Source organism: Styela clava, chromosome 7 (assembly GCF_964204865.1).
Source record: "Styela clava chromosome 7, kaStyClav1.hap1.2, whole genome shotgun sequence".
NCBI classification, from domain to species: domain Eukaryota; kingdom Metazoa; phylum Chordata; class Ascidiacea; order Stolidobranchia; family Styelidae; genus Styela; species Styela clava.
The window spans coordinates 8123605-8134807 of record NC_135256.1 but is presented as its reverse complement, the minus strand read 5'-3'; the positions used below and the strand labels follow the sequence as shown (position 1 = coordinate 8134807).

The 11203-nt window shown below is 35.9% G+C and overlaps 1 long non-coding RNA gene across 7 annotated transcripts; it reads left to right on the top strand.

Annotated features, from left to right (window-relative positions):
* Window positions 1–5097: 5097 nt before the first annotated feature.
* On the top strand, window positions 5098–10416 carry LOC144425113 (uncharacterized). 7 transcript variants are annotated; one of them, XR_013477269.1, is made up of 7 exons: window positions 5098–5212; window positions 5799–5935; window positions 6739–6798; window positions 6928–7027; window positions 7277–7382; window positions 8625–8686; window positions 8919–10416. It is a non-coding gene; the product is annotated as an uncharacterized LOC144425113 (long non-coding RNA). The 7 variants fall into 7 exon arrangements; XR_013477271.1 differs by having other exon boundaries at window positions 5099–5212; window positions 9092–10416; XR_013477270.1 differs by having other exon boundaries at window positions 5099–5212; window positions 9082–10416.
* Window positions 10417–11203: the final 787 nt, after the last annotated feature.

Sequence of the window (11203 nt, the reverse complement as noted above, 5' to 3'; positions counted from 1 at the left end):
TCGATGATAAGCCTAGCTCATAATGAATTCGGCGTAACAGTATTGTATTTTATTCCGTCCTGAGTCAACATGAATGAAACACTATGTTAAATATAAATTTACATCGTACTTGCACCGATGCTGTACATGAACATGTAAACCACATTAAACAAACTGTGAAAGGAAGCAATCAGTGGGTAAATACACTAGTTGCTCAATGCCGAGGAATATGCACATTTGAATATTGAGGTGTTCTGTATACGAGTATATGAAATATAAATTCAGTATATATAATATATACATGGTGACTTGCTGAGGAGTTGCTGGCAGGCTCTCTAGAAGCACCGTGAACGTGGACTAGACACCGAAATGTTTTGAAAAACCCTCATCAAGAAACTGAATGGAATACTAGTATGGAATACTAAACACATGGTTTAGATAAACACATGAAATTTAGTTGATATTAATGTCTAAATAAAAATAGATAATTATGAATTCTTTTAATTCACAATAAAGTCCCGTGACCCCCGGAACAATCTTCCAAAATACAATTGAAATATCTTTATGCTTATTTTGAGAGCATTTTGCGAGTTGGTGTTTGCAAACTGGTGTGCATTTTCATTACACCGCTCCAATGGCAGTTACACGAGCTAATGCTTGGCGCGAACTAATGTCTACGACCGCCCTCGTATTCAATGGCCGACAGGCGATGTAAGAAAATTCAGCTATCGCTCATTCGCGCGAATAACAAATTCAAAGTTATGCTGGAATCTAATCGACCTAGATTATGACGAATTGTGCGTCTGATGAACGGTTCGGCCTGCGAGGGCTGTTGAAGCAGGTTAGCTGTAGCACACGGACACGGGCGAGCAAGTTTATTCACATAACATTAATCGAGTCAATAATTACTGGTTACTGAGTAGGGCTGGGCATATATTCGAATATTTAACTAATAGAATAGCAATTTACTATTCGAAAATTTGGTAACAGGTGACGCGACAGGTCACTTGCGCGTCGCTTAATCAAACGACGGGATTTCACAACTCACTTGCAGATTTCCGACGAAAACACGCGTCGATAGGTACCCTCGTGGTGTTTCTTGCGAGTTCGAACAACGAAGAATAAATTTTTTTTCTAGTAGGTGGCAACCCAAATTTTCTAAATTGAAAAGCGGCAATACAAAATACTAAAAAAAGAACGAAGTCCACCATAAGTTTTGTTTTATGATGGTCCGCGACCAAGGTTCTCTCTAAGCTGCGCAACTGCGCAATTGCGCAGTGCCACCAGAACATTTGCGCAGTAAAATCTCATTCTCGCGCAGTTGCAAGTTGCAACATTTCGTTATCAAAGCGTGGCTCATATTTTATATGTCATATTTATTAATGCTTAACTAGAATGCTCGTTCTATGTTTCACGCGTATTTTGGTGATCACTGGTCATTGTGAAGTCACACACGTGTATGTCACGCTCAGGTACATTGATTTCTGTATGCTGGTGACGCAAATTTATCGCTTATCGCAAAATTTGTCGGGAAGTGGCACCTAATAGTGATTTGGAAAAGGCAAATCTTGGATGGGAAGTTGACTATCTAAGACGCCATCCAAATCAGAAAAAGCATATTGACGCACTAGATCAGTGGTCCCCAACCGCCGTTGCCGGTCCACGAAGCTATTTTGCCGTTCAATGAGAAATTTCGTTTTGTTGATTTTCTGCCGTTTCGATCGCTTTATCGAATCCGAAAAGACGGATTTACGTTGGTTTATTACGCATTTCTCTTCCGCCGTCATATTACTGTTTGGTGAGGGCGGTATTAATCGCCTGGCAACGTCTTGGCGCCGTGTGATCACACTTTTCGTTTCCGATTTATCGCGAAATCGCTCCGTCAAATATCGCAAGATTCATAAACCTGGAAATCAGCATGCGTGCTTTTTCCGTTCTGCGTGCTTTTCTTCATTAATATTTCCATTCAAATATAGGGTTATGAACATTTCTTTGTTTAAACTAGAAAACAGTCACGAATGGTATAATATTACAGAGTATGCCTTGGGAACCAGCAATATATGAACTTGTTGCGGCCCAGCAGGTGGTCATGAGACGCGCAACAAAAACATTAAGATCTTTTCTAGGTGATGCACAGCAGGATTTTGACCCCCTGGTGCCAAGTTAGAAACTACTTTATCATCGTAATATAAATTCATTTGTCTGGGGCATCGATCAAATGCAGAGGGATGATATGATGAAACCACTAGTTTACAGTCCAGATTTATAAAAGAATCACTGTCACAATATTTGAGCTCTCTCGATAACGAATGCTTATCGCTAGGTAATCGAACAATCAAACTGTTGTCCAAATATTCAACCAGTTACTTGTACGAAAAAAACTTTATCATTGTTAGCTTTAGCTAAAACGAAGCAAAGAAATAGACTGTGAGCCACTGCAGAGCTAGATGTTGCAAAATCATTTTTTATGCCTCGTTTGCAATCTTGTATTGGCAACGAAACAGCAGCAAATTCTCGCTCGAGGTAATTGTGTTTGTACATGATTTGGCATGTACATGTTTTTTATGTGAGGTTTTTCTTGGTGTATTTTTTACGCGAAATCGGTGCCCAGCACTTCATGTTGTTATGCAAGTATATGTTATTATTTTATGTTCCACCTTTTTGCCGGTCCGCGAATACATTTTATTTAATTTAACCGGTCCGCGAGGGTAGAAAGGTTGGGCACCACTGCAATAGATGCATTAACTCAGAAGCGAAACGTGGAAGCAAGAGGAGGTTGTTCGAACTTTCTCACCGCAATATCAACCGCTGAAGAGTTTTGAAATAAAGCCTCACATAGATAGTGATCTACCACGTGTTAAGCTGAATTCATCAATATTGTCGCGAGGTGATAAATAGTCGTGTGTCAAAATAGACTAAATTGCCACATTCATGTTGAAACAAAAATTACGGCTCTGAATTTTTGAAGAGCATAGAATTTGTCGCCAGGAAAGAAATTTTACTAAGCGCGAGACAAACAAAATTTCATACCCAACCTTTTTCGTCTCGCAGGCCACTTTCACGTGACGAAATCAATGGCGGGCCGCAAACGTCTGTACCAAACTTTAATAAGACTAGATAAGTCCTGATTTCGGTGTAGGTAATTACATAATAAATAAAAGGCGAGTTTAAAATAAAATCAATCAAATTAATAATTGCTTTCTGGTTACTCGGTAGGGCTAGCAAATTATTCGAATATTAGAATAGCAGTTTACTATTCGAATATCTGGTATACGGGGCGTGGACATATCACTCGCGGGCGACCGAATCAAAGAATCAATCATTACACAACACCCTTGCGGTTTTTTGACGACCACGCAAGGAAGACACACACCACGTCAAAATTGAGTGTTATATTTGCGTTATAGTGTTTTTATTAATTCATTTTCAGTAGCTACGATACTGCTTTAATGTTTAAATGAGCATAATGTGCGCCAATGTCGCGCAATAAGTTTTAGTGGGCCGTATCGTAAAATTTGAAACACCAATACAAGTTTTTAATGAAGTAACATAACGAAGATTTCTGAACGAATAGTCGATATATACTGATTTGTGACTAATGAGTAGCAATGCCATTACGTCAATTTCATCAGAATTATTGACGGATAAGCAGTGACGACATTTCCAAAATCCTATTTAACGAGAACATAACATGTAAAAAAATACAAACATAAAAAGACAACGAGTCCGGCGACCAATACCCAAGATATTGTTGACTTTTTATTTTACGTTGGCGATAAAGACGATCAAAGCCGACACGAAAGAAAGCAACCAGATTGGAATTAATTTGCAAACTTAGGCTCCAAGTTCATTCCTATAATTGCGCTCAGCGTTCGTCCTCAATGATAGAACAATATCTTTCGAGTTCGTCGAACAGAACGCACAGTTTTGCGAGAAAAAAAACTGACGTTGATGCCCACCAGGGTGCAAGACTTGACACATATTAATAATAAGAACCGGCTTTTGAACGTAGATAGATGGCAGGAATAATTACACCAAAATCACGAAAGATACTTATGTATATATAGTAAAATGTATGTAAAAAATGTATAGTAAAAATTTAAAAAGTCTGCTTACAAACTTTATAGGGCGGGCCACAAATGCACAAGTCTATTACAATCTGGTCTGTATGGTCAGTGACTGGCATCCCAGCAAGAAGCCACACTTCGGATTGTGACACAGATTCTAATATTTTGTTATAACTTGTCTGACCCACAGATAGCCAGGATTAAAATAGTAAGGGAGAGACCACATTCGTAAACCACTATGAAGATAGTAAGTCTATATGCCTGTAATTTACAAGGAGACAGCTAGGAATGTGTTTTTAAGTAACGCAAAGCACCTAACTTCACTCAGTTACTTAAAAGAAATTGTCGTTTCTCATTCCCAGAAAGTCAGGATTTGTTTGGAAACGATACTGGAAGCCGTCTCTAAAATTTGTGCGAAAAAGGCGACCAACTACTACACGCGTGTTCCGCCAATATCCAAATTATTTGCAGTTAACTAAATCACTAAAGGGTACCAAAACGCATTCCGACATCCCTGATATCTTTGAGCCGCAGAGACAATGCTGACCAAAATTACGACGAAATTGCGAAGTGTGACGACCCTTGTTTTATCTGTTAAATGCTGTCATGTGATATTATTGCCTTATTTGGTATTTTGGCACTGGGGGCGCTGCCTGTGACACTGTCGGTTCTGTTCTTTCGGGTGTGGCTGTTAGCGTGTGTACTGTGTAGTGGTGTGGTTGGTACCGGTACATTGTGGTTGGTTTTTGGTCATGAGTGTCTCTGCATGGGGGAGTGCCTCTGGTCTCCGGTGGGTTATCAGGGATGTTTGTTTGTGGTTTTGTGACTGCGGGATGGGAATTTGTTGGATGTTTTTATGCTAGACACTCAAGACAGTAGGCTGATATTATTGTTTCAGTACAGTGCCATTGCAGTTATTTTAGCGTTGTATTTTTGGTTGTTGTCAGGGAATTGGCTATCATCAGTGCTGTTCAAAGTGTTTTTATTGTGTAGGCTATATTCTATTTTCTTGCATTGTGCTGCCTGATACTTGTCGCTTTATTGTATGCTTGTCGTTTTGTTTAGAGTATTTAGTTTTATTAGGATTGATAAATAATAAATAGAATAAAATAGCATAACTTGAAGTGAATATTGAGAAGAAACTTAACGTCAGATTGTATTGGAAGGTATTCTGAACTTGGATAATTATTACGGTGTACAAATTATACGGCGCGGCGCATTGGTAACTATAATTCGACGACGCTACATTTGGCCACTGAAAAGAACAACTTGCATATGTGTATGAGTAATCAAAAGCACATTCAAACAAGCACTACCCATGTATTAGCAACTATCCAGTCTAGTAAAATTGGGTACCATACTCACGTCAAGATTGCCTTTAGAATAAGCTATTATTAAACCTGCATTATCGGTATCAGTAACCTATGGTATTTCAGTAATAGCCTATGTCATGATAATCAAGGATTATAAAAATTAGGCCCCCAAATTTTACGTTGGAAAAAGATTAACATACCTAACTCCAGTAAATTAAAGCATGGTGATTGCTATGTTAATCATAAATCAAAATCGATTTCGTGCAATAAAGTTAGTTGTCATAAGTAAAAGCCCTATCACCATGCATGGAGTATTATGATAAAACTTCGACGAGACGCATGGTATTTCCGGGCGTCGACCTTAAGTAACCCGAGTAATTATTATTCAATCTTTTATCGCCGACTGTTTCTGATTTGATTCCTATTAATTACGTCACAGCGCTAATCAATTTTAGCGGGAATGTAGAGAAGCGATTCCCTCTTTTCAACCATTCCGTAGCGATACGTGATGACGAGCGGTTAACCTCAGCAGATTGGGCTATTCGACATTACCGATGCTTTTGGCGCAACATTACGGTAAGCAAATGTATTTTGATAAATAAAAAAAATATCAAGCCGCTGCTATAATTTTGACATTCTTGGTATAATATTTTCTGAGTGAAAATTAGTAATTTAACATTCGATAGCGTCGAGCTAAACAATGTAACAATAATATGTAAGGTAGCTGTTTCTGCCTTATTCATTTAATAATTTCAACTGGTTACGTCGAAAGCCGGTTTATTTTAACCAGCAAATATCATTATTATAAGTCAAATTGTAATACCTCACTTTCAGAGAATAGATATCTGGCCCCTGCCGAACGTGGGCAATTTGTTTACTAGATTTTTTTGATAAAACTCACCGCTCATAATACAAATGTATTAAGTCTTATGTATAACTGAAAAGAACATAAAGGCAAACCCGGTAATATTATATAATAATTCACCAACATATTACCTGGCCTATGAATACTTTAGCCAGCTATAGTACATTTTTTTTTATGTAAAAAAAGTATTAATTCTGAATAGACTTCTTAAAGTTAAACTAATTTGTGTTCGCCACCGAAAAGTACCGAAAGAAAGATATATATATTATGAATTTCAGTCTGAAGTGACATCAATCATCAATCTAAGAATGTCAAAGTATATATATATATATTTTTGTTCTGCGCTACAATGGCGACACGTTAAATTAATTTGCAAACTTTATTATTACGCTCTCTTGATAAACTGAGTTTGTTCAGAAAAATATGCTTGAAGATTGAACGGATAATAGCGTTCAACCACGACTTTTAATCGGTAAAATTTAAATTCTGCATCGTCTTTTTTATTTTTAAGCAGCAAAAAGAGCATTAGAAAAAGAACTTTTGCAGATACTCAATCGAATACATTTATAATCAGGTACAATATATTGTCCAAGTGCTGCAATTTAGGATATGGGGTTCGCGTTTGGTGATGGTAAAAAAACTTTCCATCGTACTTATTGCAACTAATTTACCTTAATTTATAAACATTTTTCTCATTATACAGATGTGGTGTACTCTTTCCTTTTGTACAACAGCGACTTTTGCTCAAGTCCATATCAACAATTGATCAAAACCAAATGAAGTGTATTATAAAGATTGTGACGGTGTGCGTTTGAATTATCGTAAACTTACATACGTGTCATTTCAGATGACTTGATCAAATCAAAAAATGAAGAAACTCCAACAATACATTTAATTCGAATATATTTAAGCTGACACTTGAATTGACGTCTCGAAATTTACTCAAATTCACTCTAAAGTAAATTATCTTTAACCGTAACATTCAAATGCAGCTGATGATTTAATATTCACTATGTCAGATTAACATTTATCTATTATTATTTTTGTTTCAGGAATTGAAGATTGATATTGGGCGACAGATGAACCAGCAAGGTCTATCTAGAATTCGGGATGAAACAAACATTGTCTTTCTCATATTCAAATGCAAAAAGCCAGCAGGTATGAGAACGAGTCTAATATCTCAATTCAGAATGTAGAAATAATAAATCAAGTTTGCCGTTATACGTGATTTCTTAACCACTACCCGGACGAAACGTTTCAGGCTATTGTAGTAACAGTTGGTATAATCTTGTCACATCTATTCCGAATTACGTATAAACCGATTTTTCTATATATGAATTACATCTGGATAATTTGTTTACTCGGCTCCCCAGAAATGACTTGGAATATTTTTTAAATTTACAGCACTTTACGTCAGAAATAAGTTTAATTACTGACAAGATTTTGATTGCATTAAAAGCAATATTTCTTACAATAATTCTTATGCTTTAATATTAGGATTTTATAATATTCATTTTTGTTCACTGATTACGGTGGTTTTAAATAGAAAAACACGAAACGTAACTTTGTAGGCATATTTTTGTATTCGAGTAGACTTAAACAGTTTCCAGTGCAATACGTATTCTCGTGTAACATTTATGAGCAAATTTTTCTTTATTTTATCTGATTTGAACATAACAAAGATCAATTAAATAAGAAAACCTTTTTGTTGTATCTTGCTTAATTTGACTGAGTTACATAGTATACATACAGTATACATTTTTCATTTGCTAATATCAAAAGTGATAACCTCGGATCTTATATAAAAAGGAACTAATCTATTCCAGAGTGTTACTCAATATACAGTAGTCGTATTTCATTATTTTGACAAAAACGACATCGAAATCGAGATTTAAAATATCATTTATTCATTCAATGATTACTTGTTGATAATTGCGTCTAGCCATAGGAATTCATAATAGTTCGATTTGTAAAATTTAAATTCTGAAACGCATCTTTATTTGATGCGTATGCATATAAATATAATGCAGTAAAAAAAACATTTCAACAAGTATAGCGACCCAGGTCACCATTTCCTTGTACATCGTCAACCTTTACTTTTGGGTATATCATAGATTTGGAAAGCGGTTTTATACGCACCAGGGTTAAAAATGAACCATGTCTTAGGCCTTTCGGGACAGTTCTCTTGTACATATTTTGTTTTGAGTTAAACTCGAAATTCACTCAACTTTACTCAAGTAAGAATACAAGCAAGAATACACTCTATCAGTTCTAAATTTACTACATATAGATGTGTTGTTTCAATTCACAATATAAATCTACCAAAATGTGCGTGGCTGATTACGTTTGCAACTTTTCAGGATGAACAAATAAAAGAATTAACTGATTGTATTTTTCCAGAAACGATACAAATTATGAGAAGAAAGCGCTATAAAGGCAAAATCAAGTTAAGACATCTGGAGGTAAGTGACATATGGCAAATGACACGGATTTCCGTAGTTATCTTAACCTTTTTGTTGCTTTTTATCAGCAACGCCTTTTGCCTGGTGAGATCCCAATTAGTTTAAATATTGTCCAGGTGAGTGAATTAAAAATGAGAATTCTGTCATATTTCATTTCACTCTGTGAAAATATATAAATACAACAGTCATCGAATTGTCAATATATATATCTGGAAAAATTGTTATTTTACAGTTCATCCAACTGGTCATAGCTTTTCGTGATCATTTTCAACTTCTTAGTGACTGGTGCAAAACAGTCCAGATAGATAACATCTGACAATGCTCAAAAAAAAAAGAACTAACCTTACATATATCTCACACTTAAAAAAAATAATTGTCTGTCTTTTCTTTATATGACCGACCGAGTCGGCAACGGACGTTATTGTTGGCAATTGATGACGATCCTGTGACAAAGTCAGTTTGGACTGAGGCTTCGTGAGACCAGTTTTGTTTTTTTGGACCAGTTTCTGTACACAATAGCTATTTTATTTGTCTTTCTAAGTCCGGGTATTGACCACCATTCAGTCATGTTTATGTCTTGATTACACGTTCGAACTTTCTGAATGAGTTTATTGCAAATGAAAAATTTCTTGGTATACAACTTAGGTTACTATTATTGTAATTCAACGTTTACCTTTCTTCTAAGTGGGAATTTATATTTTGTGAATCCTGTGCTGACCGTGCGAAACTGCACTGCGTTTGTGATATTTCTTATTTTATTTATGTTCTGCTTTTGTTTTCTTTGTGCTTTTTTGTCATTTTATTTGCGTCTGTGTCGCGAATTTAAATGGATCATTATACCTGAAAATTCGTGACAATTTTGATGAAAATTTTCAACAGCACATCTGCGCTGCGACTAAGTTATTGTACGCCCTGGCATGACAGCTACCGACGTCTAGATATTATTTGATTTCGATTGAAACTTAATTTAAACTTTGTTCTGAATGAAATATTTCGCGTAAATTTGAAGAGAACTATTTATTTATTACTGAATGAGTTCATCGGTCGGCAATGTTGATTGACAATCATGTTTCTCATCCTAAAATATATACGGTATTTATTTTGTTTGCGTTTGTCAGGCTTCCATTCGAGTGGCGGTAAACGAAAATATAAACGTCTTTTTTCAGCTGTTACAAAAAAAATATTTACTTTTAATTTTGTTAGCGCGATACAAGCGGGAATAAAAAACATTCCGGATTATTTCTAGCAAATGTCATAACGGACAGGTGGGAGTAAATAATACTTGAGGAATACCAGGCCAAGCATACTGTGCGAATGTTGTCTTACTTCAGCCCCAGCGATCATGTTTGATCGAGATAAAGCGTCGACCAATTATCGCTTGTTAGTGCCGCGTTCATTATGCACATTTGGACTTTCTGAATTACGAAATTGAGCTAGTCCAGAATAATAATGATGCCCGAGTTAGCCAATAACGCTATTAGCCACAATATTGTCTCTAATATTTATGGAAATTTTCGTTCTCAATCGTAGTCGGGTAAACGATTGTTTTTCTAGAAATTAATTTAATTTAATCGTGGTTAATTTTATCGTCTTCAAGCATATTCTTGCGAGCATTTTCCATTTATAGTAATTCAGATGCAATTAGGATGTTTTTGTCGTTACACTCTATGCTGCTAGCATAAATATAAAATATTGTACTAAATTTTCGAAAATAAAGAATCGGTAATAAGGCCGGCCTTAATTCAATGTAACAAGAAGTGAAATACCACAGTCACATATACTGGTGTAGGACTAGGGAAAGCATAACAGTACAACTGTTCCCTGCTTATTTTCTCATATGAATTCCATCAAATTGCCTCAGTCCTGATACAAGTATAACACAGTAATGACTCAGTATTGTAAGACTCACAGATAAGCTGCAACAGCGAGTTTTACATTAATGCATCTATTGGTGATATCTATGATCTACATCTTTTTTCATCATGATGGAAATAAGTGTGGCTATATAGCGTATTCCATTTTCAAATTTTTCTCTTCTAGATTTGAGCTTTTTTGTGACATTGAGCAAACATACGCATGCAATAAAAAAAAGGTTAATGGAATCAGATTCGATTCGAAAATTTTTGATTCGAAAAAAAAAATGTATCCAGAAGTGGCAACCCTAAGCAGGACTATCATTCAATCAACTGGGATGGTGTGAACTTCTTCGACGTGAGTTTTACAGAAGACCGCATTATATTGCAACCTTGACTTATGGCCAAAAGATCGATCTTAATACCTCATTCACACTTACTTATTGGACAAAATAAAAATATGTCTACGCGATTGGTTGGCCAACAACTAATCCTTCACAAACCCGGTATGAACGGGCAACCGGAGAGAGAGGTCGTGAGATATAAGCTGCACATCCATATTTACCTTATTATCACAAAAATTCGATTTAAAAAAAATGTAACATAAGCTAGTTTTTCTGAGACTATATATATTCTGCCGTTTCGAAACTAGGTCTTGCCGGCG